The sequence below is a fragment of the Anthonomus grandis genome, chromosome 11 (genome assembly GCF_022605725.1).
Source record: "Anthonomus grandis grandis chromosome 11, icAntGran1.3, whole genome shotgun sequence".
In the NCBI taxonomy this organism is placed as follows: Eukaryota; Metazoa; Arthropoda; class Insecta; order Coleoptera; family Curculionidae; genus Anthonomus; species Anthonomus grandis.
Genome location: NC_065556.1, coordinates 5,165,086 through 5,181,446, shown reverse-complemented (window position 1 = coordinate 5,181,446; position 16,361 = coordinate 5,165,086). Strand labels below are relative to the sequence as shown.

At 30.4% G+C, this 16,361-nt stretch overlaps 1 protein-coding gene across 1 annotated transcript in view; it reads right to left on the bottom strand.

Moving 5' to 3' along the window:
- Nucleotides 1-14,381, bottom strand: part of LOC126742453 (uncharacterized) — a 1,408,556-nt gene extending 1,394,175 nt beyond the window's left edge. Inside the window, exon 1 of the mRNA XM_050449100.1 lies at nucleotides 14,320-14,381. The gene's annotated coding sequence lies outside the window, so the exon portion shown is untranslated. The remainder of the gene's footprint in view (nucleotides 1-14,319) is intronic.
- Between the last annotated feature and the right edge of the window lie 1,980 nt (nucleotides 14,382-16,361).

Genomic DNA, 16,361 nt, shown 5'->3' with positions numbered 1-16,361 from the left:
ATATACAAAAGGAAAAAATGAAATGCACGAACTCCTATTTAGGCAATTCGTCCTCTTTCGTTTTTACGCGAGTTTTAACGCAGTACAGTACTAAAGTTTTAACGCGTATTTGGGCAGTAGTGCCGTAGTAATACTTTTCGAGACATGGTTCCCTATACTCAAATTTTCTACTGTTGCACTGAATAATCCCTGGAAGTCTGATCCCATAGGTGATAAATAAATTAATTAATTAGTATTTTTACGTAATCTCCTAATTATAACTAATTGTCAAGTAGAGTGCCGAAATTCTTCGTGGTATTACCAACTAAATAACTTACGATTTCAAAAAATAAATATCGAAGTTTACAGTATTTTTTGTTTAAGATTGAAACTTATTTTGGACATGATGATGCCTAATACAGCGAAACTTCATAGCTAAAATCTCATTAAATATATTCTAACCAAGACTATATTTTCTCATTTTGTTTTATAAAACAAAACTTTTGTTGTGTCAATCTGTAGGATAATTATTACCGTCAGATACCTACGGCAGTATTGTTAATTTTATAAAAGGGTTAAACTTTTATAATTACTAATTAAACTAATTACTAATAACATATTATTGTACAATTATTTACAAACACAAAATAGTTATTTATGTGTAAAAGTATAAATCTATCAGCTATTTCCTGGCTAATGAGTGTAAAAATTACCAATATATTATTATGAATAATTATCATTCAGCGATGTAGCTACATATATATAAGTTTATTATTTTTTATTTATAAGTTTTGTTTTTCCTTTTTTTAATAATTCCGTTAGACTTTTAAAATATTTGTTTAAATAACTTGATATTTAATACTCTAAAAATCTTTAAAATCGCAGTTAAAAGATTTATGAATCTAAAATCCGCAAATAGCAGTTTTGATATCTTGGTTGGCAACAATTTTAATGATTATCTTTTTGTATATGCTAGGAAAGTTCTACTACATTCGTTTATATTATTTAAAAAAATTTAACAATATTTTTTTAATTAATTTAAGTCTCCAAAAAATGTGTTGTTTAAGTAGCATATTTCATAAAATTTTCAAGTTTTTTGTAGTTTTTTGGAATTTATTATCAGTATGGGTTTTTTATTTCATAAGTCAACTTTAATTTTGTCTTATCCATGTTATATTTTTTTATATTTTAGTTCTAAAAACAGCATGTTTATCTACTTGACTTAATTTTAAACTAAAAATGTTTAATATTTTAGTGATGTCAAATTTATGCTCTTAATAAATAATCTGAACTTAAAATCGACTTTTACAATGTGTACATAATATTTATATAAATTAGAACCTTATGTATTATAATACATATTATATAGCCATTTTATACTGTGTGAAGGTTCGATTTAGGAATTATAAATAAGAATGCCAAATGCGCTTACACCATTGTATATTACTCTCTTCGATGATATCTGGTATATTAGTAGTTATTTAAAAACAGTGTTCTACATAATTGTCGTGCATACGTGTGCAATAGTATTGCATAAATATTTAACAATAATAATAATTCATTGTATAACAAGTTAATATACAGTATGATACTTGAAAATAAATAACATATATCACTATTATATTATTGTACTACATCTCCCCCTTTTGAAAGAATGAACTACATTTTTAATGAAATAAAAATGGAGTACTTTCGTACAAAAATAAATATTCATAAGGTATATGCGCTTTTTTACTACATTTTACACTTCAATTTTACAATAAAAATAAAATTATTAGAGGTTCAAGGAAAGTGTTAAGAAAAAGATAAGAGGAATAATAGAAAGAAAATAAATAATAAAGAAAGGATAGAAAAGAAAAGTATTTATCGATCGAGTATAGATTTAAATATTTTTTTTTGTTTAATTTAAAAATGAAATTTAAAATGTTAACCCTGATTTTACTTAAACAAACTTATTACCTAAATAAACTTATTACTTAATTAAAGTACACATGTACTTAAGTTGTTTAATTTAAATAATGTTACATAATTCTTAACTATTTCGAAGCCTAAACAATACGTGTTAAGTTATTAAATTATGAACCTCAATTTTTGCGAAGCTTTGCATTGACTTATGAGTACATAATATGTATTATAAAATATTAGGTTACAAGGTTAGTAAATTAAAACTAGTACATGTTTTCTTTTCGGTACAACTGCTATAATTGACATAATTAATTGTTTTTCTTTTAATTTTTCTACGATAAACACTGAAAATGGCTTTTTCACTTTAATCACTTATAAAAATGCTGTAATCTATTTTTATGCACTTTCACTTTAGCGTCACTTTTACTATTACTTAATATACAATTTACACCTTCTACCTCCTTTACTACAAAAGGGCCTTTATACCAAGGGTCAAATTTCGTTCTATTTTCATTATTTAAAAGTACTGAGTCACCGGGTTTTAAATATATTTCTTTAGACTGTTTATCGTATTCTAATTTTCGCTGAACTTTTGCTTTTTGAATAAAATCATTGGCTCGTCTATTTGCAATTTGTAAGCGATATCTGACTTCTTGATAATATGCGTCGATATTATATACAGGGTCTATCAAAGTACCATTTAAAATATTAGAGAAATCAACCTTACGTGCAAAAACTAATTCAAATGGCGTATATTCGTGATATACACTGGGAGTTGTGTTATAACAAAAGCTGAAATAGTTTGTCCATTCATCCCAATCGTCTTGCATTTCGTTTATGTACATTCTAAGAAACTCATTTAAGACTCTATGATTTCTTTCGCAACCACCTATAGTTTGACTATGGTAGGCTGTCGAAATAGAATGTTTAATTTTTAGAAGTTCAGAAAGTGATGTAAGTACTTCGTTTTTATACTCAGTGCCCATATCGGTTCTGATTTCCTGCATTGGGCCATAATTAAGAATAAATTCATTAAACATTGCCCTAGCTATAGTTTTAGCTTCTTTATTCGGAATAGGGATAATTTTGACAAATTTAGTTAACTCGCACTGGATTGTTATTGCATACATATTGTTGTTAGGAGTTTTTCTGTATGGTCCAATCGTGTCGATACATGTGATGTCAAATGCTTTTTGTGGTGTAGGTGTTATTACCATTGGCTCTGAATGAGTTATTTTTCTCTTATTAATTTGACACTTTTGACATTTTTTAACGTATTTGTTGACATCGCGGGACATTCCTTTCCATCGGTAATTTGCTCTTAGCTTCTTAAGCAATTTTTTCTGTCCACAGTGACCTCCGGTAAGTGGATTATCATGATATTCCTGTACTAACGCTAACTTGTCATCATTATTTTTAATAATTTTGGGCTCTTCATACAGAAAAATAATAAGATTTTTTAATTTACTTAAAGCAATATTTTTTTATTCGTTTATTGTGCACAATTTAAATATTTCATCTGTTATTTCTAGCTTTAGTTCCTTAATGTTGCAATCAGCAGCCATTTTTTCCAGCTTAGACAAAACTGTTCCTAAGAATGTTTTGTCATTACTGATTAACATTTTATCCTCGATCATAAAATCTTTATTCTTACCCATAAGTATCCATAGATATTTATGCTGAATTTTAAATTTTACATAAGCTAATTTTAAAACATTACTATTTTCTAAAGTCTCTAGGACTTTTGGTTTAACCGTAAACGGCATGCTAGCATTCTTGCTATTACCTTCTGTTAAGGTAGTATCCTTTTTTGCCATTGCCCGTGTTACTGCAAATACGTTGACTGTTTTGTTATTTATCGCCAAATCGCTTAGTTCGCTAATACAAATTCTCGATAATGCATCTGCTCCTACATTGTCCTTTCCTTGAATATATTCAATTTCAAAATTATATTCTTCTAAATCTAATCGCATCCTGGTAAGTTTTGAAGATGGGTCTTTCATAGAAAAGAGATACACTAAAGGCTTATGGTCAGATTTTACCAAAAATTTATTTCCGTACAAATATGGCCTAAAATACTGAATCGCCCAGTGAATGGCTACTAATTCTTGTTCTATAGTCGCTTTATTAGATTCTCCTTTAGTGAATGATTTTGAAGCGTAAGCTATTGGCAATTCTTGCCCATTAAAGTTTTGTGATAATATAGCGCCACAAGCATTTTTTGATGCGTCTGTTGTTAAAATAAATTGTTTATTAAAGTCTGGGTATTGTAAAATTTCGGGTTGCAACAACGAATTTTTAAGATAAATAAAAGCTTGTTTACATTTTTCACTCCATTCGAATTGCGTATTTTTTCTTGTTAACATATTAAGAGGTTTTGCAATTTCTGCGAAGTTTCGAATAAACCTGCGATAATAGTTACAAAATGCTATAAAGCGTTTTACTTCATTAGCATTTCTAGGCTCTGGGTATTTATTAATAATGTCGTATTTTGACTCGTCAGGCAAAATTCCATTACTAGTAATCCTGTGACCTAGGTAAGTAACTTCTTGCGAAAAAAAATTGCATTTTTCGGGATTTAATTTTAAATTGTATTTTCTGCACGTTTCAAATACACTACGTAAATTTTGTAAATGATGATTTTTTGAACAACCAATTACAATTACGTCATCCATGTACAAGAAAGCCTTTTCAGGTGTTATTCCAGCAAATGCTATATTCATCATCCTCTGGAAACTGTTTGGGCTTATTCTGAGGCCATTGTAAAATCTCTAGATTCTTCTGCAAGTGGTATTTGATGAAAGCCCGCCTTTAAATCTAGGGTTGAAAACCATTTAGCACGGCCTAGTTGGTCTAAAATATCGTCAATTCGAGGCAATGGAAATTTATCAGGGATAATTTTCTTATTTGCCTCTCTAAAATCCACTACTAGTCGCCATTTTTTATCATGACCCTTAGATTTCTTAGGTACCAAAAGGATTGGACTATTGTAAACGGCATTAGATTCCTCTATTATGTTTTCCTCTAACATTTTACTTACCTGTGCATTTATTTCTTTAGATTGGGAAAGCGGTGTTCGATAATTTTTTATATAGAAAGGTTGCTCATCAGCTAATTTAATTTTTTGTTTATAAAAATTGTTTGTTGTTAATTTATCACATTTTAACCCAAATATATCAGCAAATTCCATGCATAATTCGGTGGTTTCCTTTTTCGCGCATTCCGGGATGTTTTTATTTAATTCCTTTAATAGTTGATCTTTTCGGTTGTTTTGATTACAATGCAATTGATAACACGAAAAGTTTTTTAGGGGTTCGGTTACAATTTTAGGATTACTTATGGTTATGGTTTCGCATGTTGTATTTAGAATTTTAATTATTGGACTTGACCTAGAAATTATGGTTGATGCTATGAAAACGCCTGGGGATATTTCGTTATTTAATACAACCGAATCTTCTTTAAGATATTTTAACTTTTCTACTTTTCTAATTATTTCACATCTCGGGGGGATAATTAACATATCTTTTGCAGGGCTGTCATGAATTGGTATAGAGATTAATTTATTATGAAGTCTTATTTGCATTGTCCAATTAGAGTAGTCCAATTGACATTGATATTGTGTAATAAAATCTCTACCAAGAATTCCATCTGCTGGTATGGGAAAATTATCCTCAACTATGTGAAAATTTTGTTTTAAAGAAAAATTGTCAATAAACATTACAGTTTTAGTAGTACCTATGGAAGTTATATGTCCTTCTGTAAAACCGTTTATCCTGCTAGCATTTGCTCTGTCAACTATTTGGTTTTTATCGATTTTTGTTCGCTTAATTAAAAAAATATCGGCACCAGTATCTACGATTAATGTTATTGTTTCATTCTGTGTCATTTGGGTCTGAACGACGATAAAATTTGACAACGATAGGTCCATGTTAAAAATATTTATTGCTCCCCCAATGGACCTGGTTGGGGTGATAATTCGTTTCCCGAATTATCTGTCTCAAAGCTGCGCACAGAATAGTTTCCTCTGCCTCGTTAAGAATAGCCCCTGTGACCTCTATATCTGCTATGGCCACCATGATAATTATTATGGATAGGAACTTCAGGATTTCTATTAAATCCTCTTTTCCATTGTCCTTGCGCCCTAGGATAATGACCTCTATAATTTGGATTTCCTCTATTGTTGAATCGATTTTGTGTAAAAAGGACTGTACAATTTTTTGATTCAGTTTCGACGCTAACAAACTTTGTCAAGGCGTCTTGAGTTGTGTTGAATGTGCCTGCTTCCATTATCAACCTGGATCTTTCTGAGGTTGCATTCGATTTTAGGGCTTTAACTGCAATATTAGTTGTATAACCCTCTGCTACATTTACTGGTACACCTTCATTTATGTACGCTCTTTTTAAGCTTGTTGCTAAAGCTTCTATGTCAGATGCATATTTTGATGTATCGCTGGATCCTTGTTTAAGAGCTAATAATTTTGCCGAAACTAACTGCGAACTTTCACCCTTAATATTGCTTGTTAGTTTTTGAATTATAATTGGTATGGTATCATTATCGCCAATAAGGTCTCTTGCTTTACCAACTAATTTAGTTTTAATAAGAGCCACGGCATTTGCTTCGTGCCCTTTGCAATTTTCTTGGATTAAAGTTAGTGCGTCAATAAAAGATCGAAGTTTATCCGCTGAGCCATCAAAATCATTGCACAAAACCCTGCTGGTGAAATTAAAAAAATCCATTTTAGTCATCGCCATTTTGCCAGTTTCAATTTTAATTTCAGTGTTTGTATTTTCTTCGTCTGAACCCTCTGAAGAGTTTTCACTGTCAATAATATCCTCCTCAATCACGTTTGGATCAATTAGTTCAGTGCACGATGTAGGTATTTTATACGAAACATTTAATACTTGATATACCCTGACTACTTTATCTCTTGAGACGGAAAAAAGTTTTTTAATAGCAAAATACCGTTCTTGACTTAAATTTTTGTAATCATGTAATACAAGTTGCACAAAGGTATTATAGTATTTAAGTAAATTATCCCTAACTTCTTTATTAATTTCTTCTGATTTAGGTATTTTTTTCTTTAAGACTCTTTTTGATTCGTTAGTAATTAATATTTTTACATTTGATAACTTGGTATAAAGTTCTTCCCAAGTTGATGACATAAAAATAACTAAATTGAAATAAACTAAATTTAGCCTAAATTACGGTAAAAAAAATCTAACATAATAGTAGTACATGAAAAATGTAAACAAAAATCCAACATAAAAATTATTATTCAGCTATATATATTTAATATGTAACTGTATAATATATTATTTAATATATTATAATAATATAACTTTCGATTACTTTATGAACTAATAAAAAAAAATAGTTTTACCCCCAAAAATATTTTAAAACTGCTAAATAGCCAAAAAATCTTATCCTAAATATACACAAATAAATAAAATTACATACCAACTATAATATAACATTTGTGTGGTCCATGTCCTGGGACGGATGCCAAATCTCCATTACATTTCCTTCTTCCATCTTCCAATAAACAGGTGGCGTTTAATCGCTCGTCCTTAATGTCACTGATTTCAGGTTTTACTAAAATATTTTTCTACACCAACACATTGTTTCTTCTTTCACTAACACGGACTTACAAACACAAACCACTATGTAATAGTCTTACTTAGACATCACCAACTGGAGCTTTCAGCATAAGACTTCTTGACAAGTCTCTTTTCATGTTTCTGCGGTAAGCCTTCCTAATTTTTAGTAACACCAAGGTTACAACAGCCACAGTGATTATATAAAGCAGAATACGGATATCCATAGGGACATTTATAGCTTGTTCTTCCACTCTAAAATTGGAGTTTACAACACCTGTGTCCGTAACTTCAGCATGCTTGGTGTTAGTAGTACCCATATTGACTCACACTGTATGTTACTGTACATTAGCACACTTTACAGCAACTAGCTCCCATACTTTTACTACTCTTGCTGAAAAATGCACTAAAAAATGGTGTTTGGCACTGGCAGGATCGCCATGTGAAGGTTCGATTTAGGAATTATAAATAAGAATGCCAAATGCGCTTACACCATTGTATATTACTCTCTTCGATGATATCTGGTATATTAGTAGTTATTTAAAAACAGTGTTCTACATAATTGTCGTGCATACGTGTGCAATAGTATTATAGCATAAATATTTAACAATAATAATAATTCATTGTATAACAAATTAATATACAGTATGATACTTGAAAATAAATAACATATATCACTATTATATTATTGTACCACAACTGACCACACTTTTATGTTCAAAATAAATTTAATTAGGTTGTGATTACCAAGGAAAAGTTAAACAATTATAAAAACCTTCACAGACAAGCTATTTGTCGAGCAAAAATGGTTATGACTCTTACATAAATAGCTCCAATAACAAACATGTTTCAATGTGAAAAATAATTAAACAAAACTCCACTAGACAAGTTTTACGTAATAGTAAAAACTGTTCTATGGATAAAGTTCTAATTTCATTTCAGCCGACTTCCTTTAATGTTGTAGGAAAAAAAAGAGAAAGGCTAAATATAGTAAGAGTAAAGACTGCTTTAATATTAATACTAGGATAGCTTAAACTCTTAGAGATCTTATAGTGGTTCCGTTGACTAAAATAATAAACCAGTGTATTTCTGCCGGTATTTTCCCGGATATACTTAACAGAGCGAAATAGGTTCCTATATATAAGGGAAAGGGATTTTGGGATGAACTAACAAATTATCGCCAATTTTTCTCCTTCCCATAGTTTCTTAAATTTTTGAGTGAGTTTTAAAGGATAAGTTAACTATTTTGAAAAAAAACAGTCTATTTACAGACTCAATTTGGTTTTAGAAATAACAAATCTACAACACTGGCAATAGATAGACTCATCCAAAATATCACCGAAGGATGGCAATTAGGTATGGATTTATATGCTTCCTTTTATGACCTCACTAAAGCATTTGATTAAATCCTACCTGAAATACCTGTGCGGAAGTTAAGATTATACCATTTGGATGTTTATAGTGTGAGACTAGTTGAGTCATAGCTTAAAGATCGTTACCAATATGTTAATTTTATAAACAGTATATCAACTGAGAAGAGCATGGGTCATCGTGTTCCACAGGGTCCTTGGTCTTCTGCTATTCCTCATATACATGAATGATCTTTCTAACGTCCAACATTTAAAACCAATCCTTTTTGCAAATGATACTAGTAATGTTAATAGGTTCTCTGCTTCTGATCTTGTGTTGGATATCATAAGTAATAAAAATATTTATGAATGGCTTTTAGCCAATAAACTCTTCCTAAATGCATCGAAGACCGTGTGGTTTCACACACAAAATTTCTAGAAGTTATTTCAGATATTAAAAAAAACATGTATATGATCTATTAAACAGTCTAAGTAGAATATTTTTCATAAGATCATTAAAGGCTCTGACTACTTTTGCGTCTAATTCTTTAATGTCATTCCAGTCCATATAAGAAATCATGAAGCCCAGATATTTTTTAAAAAAATTAAATAATATTTGGTAAGTAGCATTTACTTTTTTGTACTTTTATTCTTTTAAGAATACTTGGAAAGCAATTTTAATTTTCTTTGACTAACGATTCTAATTATTGTTTTTATTGCGTTAAATTACTCTTTTAAGTGTTTGTATGTGGATTATCGTTGATGCGGGTATATCTAGGTGAGTATTTTTATTTGTTATATTTTAGGGTCTGACTTTGTTACCTGCATTTATCTGCTAAGTGTGCATAAAAGTTTGTTTTATTTAGGTGTTCAGTTTGTTAGGTATATTTTCTATGAACTGTGTTTAGATTTAAATGTGTAATAATTCAAATTTCTACTCTTTTATATTTATTTTTTTATCTATTCTTAAGGAATGCGCCACACAGGTTAATTTTTCCCGTGTGTAAACATTTTTTTTGTGATCGCGACGTTGTCCTATTTATCATATATTGAGGAATATTGTCTAACTAAATGTACATATTAATTATTATTGTTAATAATTGTAACTTATTTTCAATTTGGACTTTATTTGTCAAACTGTAGTGATTACTGTAGTGCTAGTTTCGAAATAGTCTAGGACTTTTATCCATTCTAATTTTCACAAAAGGTGTTCTGTAATTGTATATAGAGTGTGTCAACTTAAATTCGCACTATATGGAAAACTTTTTTAATATTAATTAAAAAAAACTATTCTCAGTAAAAAGCTTGGTCCAAAACCCTAAATGCAACCATCAAATTTTAATTTTTTTGAGTCGTATTCAAGGTATATAAAAAAATATGAATTTTGCTCAGAAGTACCTTTATATTTGACAATATGGAAGCCTATTATTAAGAAAAGTTGATTAGACCTAAAAACCACGTTCAAATATGCAGTTACTCAACTTGACCTGGAAGCCTGAATATATATATCACCAAATTTTTCTTTTTTTTTCCTTTTCTTAAATATATGAATTTTATAATAACTTAAATTGTTTTGTTTTGTTAAACTATCGGTTTACGATAAACAATGACATATTTACTGCTACTCTCTTTATTGCTCTTGGTACTCTTACTGACAAATTATGTTGTTTGATTAGGTGTATGAAATACGTATGAAGTATATTACGTTGAAATGTATGAAAAAAACCTTTTTTTTGTTCTTTAACTACAATAACATTGCAAATTTAACTGTAGTTACGTCAAATCTAGGATGCAATGATAAACAAATGATTTCTTCATAGCAAAAATTGTTTGACAGTGAACGTCAAACAAAATTTGTTAACATGCCAGTAAAATTAAGTGTGGAAGAAAAAATAGAAATTGTGTTATCCGTTGGTGATAAATATAAAACTTATCGTGAAGCAGCTGAAATATTTAACAACAGACATCCAGGAAAAAACACCATACATCAGTAATGAAATTTATGGAAAAATGTAAATCATATGGAGATGTTAATAATAAATTCAGCAACAAGTGTGTAAGTTGAAGTTGAATGTAATGTTATCTGCAGTGGAAAATCCTTAAGTGTCTTGAAAAAGGGCATCTTTGCTGCCAGGTAAAATTGCTAAATCCACAATATCAATAATTCTTAAAAAGAACAAGTTTCAGCTATATAAACCACAATATATCCATACTTTAAAACCTGGAAAATGCGACAGATGACTAGAATTTTGTTTTCTTAATCAAGGGCTAGAAGATGATCTTTTTTTGACTAGAAGAGTAATTTTGTTTGACGAAAGTACTTTTACGTCTAATCGAATAGTGTCTTCGCAAAATTCTCGATGGTGGACTGACTAAAATCCTCACTTTACAATTAAAACTCGACATCAATATTATTTTAAAACTAACGTTTGGTGCGGTATTCACATGGATAAAATAATTGGCTCTTTTTTTCAACAATCTATGACTTCTTAAGGATATTTAATTTTTTTACAAAATCAGTTGTGTAATTTTCTTTGTGACCTTCCAAGACATGAACCATAACAGGTATAATACCAGCAGGACGTCGCAACATGGCATAGTATGCTGAAAGTAAGGCATACCTTGAAAATATCTTTAATAGAAGATTAATTTATAGATATTCCGATATTTTTTGGCCAGTTAGGTCGCCAGATTTAACCTCATTAGATTTCTTTTTATGGGGTTACTAAAAACAACAGGCATATCAACACGGGCTATTTACAAACGTAGAATATTTTAAAACATTTAATACAGAAACAATTCAGGGTATAACTCCGAATATAATTAAAAATATATTGAGGAAATTTTCTTCTAGAACGGAAACCTGCATTCTAAGAGAAGGTGGATACGTTGGAGCAATAGCAAATTGATGATAAGGTTATCATTAGATTAAATAATAATAATAGTAATAATAATAATAATAATAATAATAATAATAATAATAATAATATTGCTTATATTCAAATGGAATGTAACAAAAGAAGTACAAAGGAAATTTAATAAACATTGGTTCAATAATAAATCCATAATGCCCTAAGCCCTCAGCAGCTAGTATGCTGTGCGAGGACTGTATTTTTACTATCGCCTTAATATAAACCTAAATTGGAAAATAAAACATATAAACTATGAACTTGTACCTGTACTATTTTAAAACCTGTACCTATTTTTATTTTCTATATCAACGCATAAAAATTAACTAAAACTCTTAAAATTAATTAAAGCAAAAAAAAATCAATGAACAATTTAACAAAAACTTTTAACGGGATGACTAAACTAAAGACCTAGTTTATTTTATAGTTCTCCGAAAAATCTGTTTTAACGGTACTGCACCAAAACAAGACACAGATTAAGATTAAAGGGCAATATAAGTGGACATGTTTATTTCTAATATTTACCAAACCTTCAAATAGGCTGTTTATTTTTCCTTCTTTTACCAATCCCAATGAGTTGTTATCTAGAATAACACTTCTCATTTTTACAGGACAGTAGGAAATTATAACACCTGGTAAGAAGATAAATAAAGCAATGTTGGTCTACTGGCTTCTTAGCTGTAGCGGCTTGTGAGGAATTCTGTTGACGATTTCTTTGTTTTATACTGAAGCGTGATTATTGGAATGTTTGACTTATATTTGTGTAAATATGTTAAAATATTATTTAAAAAAATATTTGATGATAAATTTTTAGATAATTTAGTGATAAATACAGAATAACTTCAGTAGTCCGGACAGATACCGTTCCGTTACATGCCTGGATTAGCGAGGCGTCCGGATTACTAAAGTGAGTTTAAAATATTAGTTAAAAAATACTAAAACATTAAAATTAAAAAAATTATATTATATTCTCTTTTTTAGGATAAGTAATGCTTATACAGAAAAAATTTATAACACTGTTATAAGATATAATAAATTAATAGTAAGTACACAAACATTTTTAAACTTACGTAATAATGTATATAATACATAATGTGCTTATTATTATTCATCAGGTATAATTTATGTGTAAATTTATAATAAAAGACTAGAATTACTTTTAAGAAAAAAACTATATATTTTGGTTTGATTTTTTTAGATCTGGCTATATCAGTTGCTTTTTCTTTGAGCCTTTTTAGCAACAATACATCTTCAATAGCCAGATTGTTCTCCTCGCTCCACCTGATCGCTATTGAAAGCGCTTTGACCGCATTTGTATGTTTAACTTTATGTGTAATAACATCTACATCTAATTCAGAGGATTCGTTTTGATTTTCGATATTGTTTTCTATGGCATCTTGTACCAGCTCTTCTTCAGTCAAAACTATTACAATCTCTTGTTCCCCCACAGCCCATTTAGTAATATTTTCGTTGTTGTTATTTTTTCCAAATCCTCCACACTTATTGGAGCAAGTTTTTTTTAACTTGTCGCGGACTTCCCGTTGTCGGGTTCTTCGCTACTTGTTTAGACAAGACAATTCCATTGTTTTACACGTTAATATTTTTACGCGGATTATAGAGGTATAACGGATTATAAACTGCCCGAATAATAGAAGTGTGCGGATCACTGGAGTGTCCGGATTACTGAAGTTATACTGTAATTAGCTTTAGGAATTGAAGGTATAAAAATAACTTGTAATACTTATATATGAATGCGCCTTTATAATAATAGAATGATTATCAAAATTTTCTTTAAATAGTCTTATAAAGAAGTTGTCAATACAGCTGGCAGAATTATCAAAAACTCTGTTTTATTATTTATTAGAGTTAAAAAAATATATTCAGACAGAATATTTAGATAGTTATTACACTAATTTTTTGATATTTATATCACATGCTATAATATGACTATACCCGAAATAAATATTTTGACTTTGTCCAAGATATTGAGCTAGTCCTGTAAGAAAAATATCAGTATTTGTTGATAATGGCCTATAAATTCCAGTTATGATAAATGACTTCTTATTATTAAGACAAACATGGATTTCGGGATATTTACACTCCCCTATTTGTACAATATTGTACGTAACATTTATTGACTGTTTAACGAATAATAAGACCCCATCATTTTTATAGATGGGGTTCCAAAACTATGAAATACTTGATAACTTGGTATTGCAAAAAGATAAAGATATAGCTGATAGCTAGAATGTTTTCGATATTGTCAAAAATAAAAGTACTTTATTCTTGAGCAAAAGTCGTATTTACTGATATACCGCGTAAGCGACTGGAAAAAATAATATCTGATGGTTGCGTTTTAGATTTTGGACCAAACAAAACTTTTTATAAAGATTTTTTCTTTAAATTATTAGTAGAAAAGTTTTCCATATAATTCGAACTTAAGTGGATTTATTTTATTTTATTTTTTTGTAAACGCGGATTTTTGTACAATAATAATAATATTTAATATTTGGATGCTTCAAATAATTTATCTTCTTGTTTTAAATCATATAATTAATAAAAATTAAAAATTAAAAACTTACCTCTGAGCTGATTGGTACTTAGGTCTTTTTAATTAGCACTCACAGTCTTGAATATATATGACTTAGTATTAACACTAACACTATCACTAAATTAACTCCTTTTTAATATAATTTTACTAACACAAATATTTATAAAATACAATACAATATAGTCACAATATTATTAACCGTAAAGTTTTAAACTGAATTATAGAGCTCCGGGGAAAGAGATAAAATTTCCAAAGACCACCCCGTCGTCGTCGCGATAAAATTGCAAGTCGCCACGAAAATACGCAATTTAGAGCACCCGAGCTCTCGACTCCGACCCGGCAGGAGCGCGTGCGAGCTTGAGAATGAATCGGCTGAAGCTGAAACCTTTAACAGCTCTTTCCGAACTCCTGCTGCTCCGGCAGAGCATGAGCCATTGTTTTGGAAGGGGTCAACTTACTGCGGATGACGAAAAATATTAGTTTCCAGCATTCACATGATAGTGTTTAGGACAGAAGAATAGATTATTATTATTATTCTAATAATTCTAATAATAATAATAATAATAATAATAATAATAATAATAATAATAATAATAATAATAATAATAATAAAAATAATACAAGTTGGCAAAAAATAAATATACAATAAAATGACAAGTTGGAGAACAACGATTCAGCTCGAAGTACAGGGTAAAAGCACAGTAAGTACAAACAACAATCCAATTCGAACAGGAATCTTCCAAGGGGACTCACTGAGCCCATAAAGGTTCTGCCTTGCTATGAATCCTCTTTCGAACCGTCTTAACTCTACCAACTATGGGTTTAGCATCCGAAATAATAACACCGAGACTGCAAAGTTAAATCACTTACTGTATATGGATGATCTAAAAATAATGGCTGCAACTAGGAACCAACTAAACCAAATGCTGCATATAGTAGAAGAGTTCTCCAATGACATCGACATGCCATTTGGACTAGATAAATGCCGTACTCTCAATATAATCCGAGGAAAAATTCAGCCAGGAGAATATCAGATGCAGAATGTCCAGACCATCGAGGCCAGGGGCGAACACGAAATTTACAAATACTTGGGGATAAAACAATCACAAACGATTGAACAACAAACAATGAAATGCGAACTGACTAACGAGTTTGTGAAAAGGGTAAGACAAGTTTTGAGAACCAATCTCAATAGCAAAAATATGTTTAAGGCACTTAACTCCTACGCATGTTCAGCTCTTAGTTATTCTTTTGGGGTAATTAATTGGAGTAGGACAGACATAGAAAGGCTACAAAGAAAAGTGAGGACCCTACTTACTAAAACGCACAACCACCACCCTCGAAGTGCCACTGAAAGAGCAATGCTTCCCCGCCACCTTGGAGGAAGAGGATTAATAGATCTGGGTAAACAACTTGAAAAACAAATCACTAACTTAAGATCCTATTTTTACAGGCAAGGAGAAAATTCCACGCTGCATCGCACAATAAATCAAATAGACGATTCCACTCCTCTACAACTTAAGAGCGAGGAAGCGCGCAGCTACCATCATACGGACCAGGAAAAACTCCGCATCTGGATGGAGAAGCCCCTTCATGGGCGGCATGCTAATGAGATCAGCCAAAATCATGTCGACAGTGCTTCGTCGAACTATTGGTTGGTATCAGGCAAGATGTTTCCAGAAACCGAGGGCTTTCTACTCGCCATCCAAGATCAGGTTATACCAACAAGAAATTATCTCAAGCACATCGTCAGAGATCCGTCCGTACAAAACGACAAATGCCGGTATGGATGCCAAACATCAGAGACAATCCAGCACATAATAGGAGGATGTCAGGCCTTTGCAGCGACAGAATACAAAGAACGGCATGACTTAGTTGGGAAAATTTTACATCAAGAGTTGGCAATGAAGTTGGAACTTATTACAACAGAGAAGGTTCCGTATTATAAATATACTCCAGAACCCGTAGTGGAAAATGACCGATATAAGTTATATTGGGACCGCAGTGTACTTACCGATCAACATGTAAGGTATAATAGACCAGATCTTATTTTAATAGATAAAATTTCCAGGA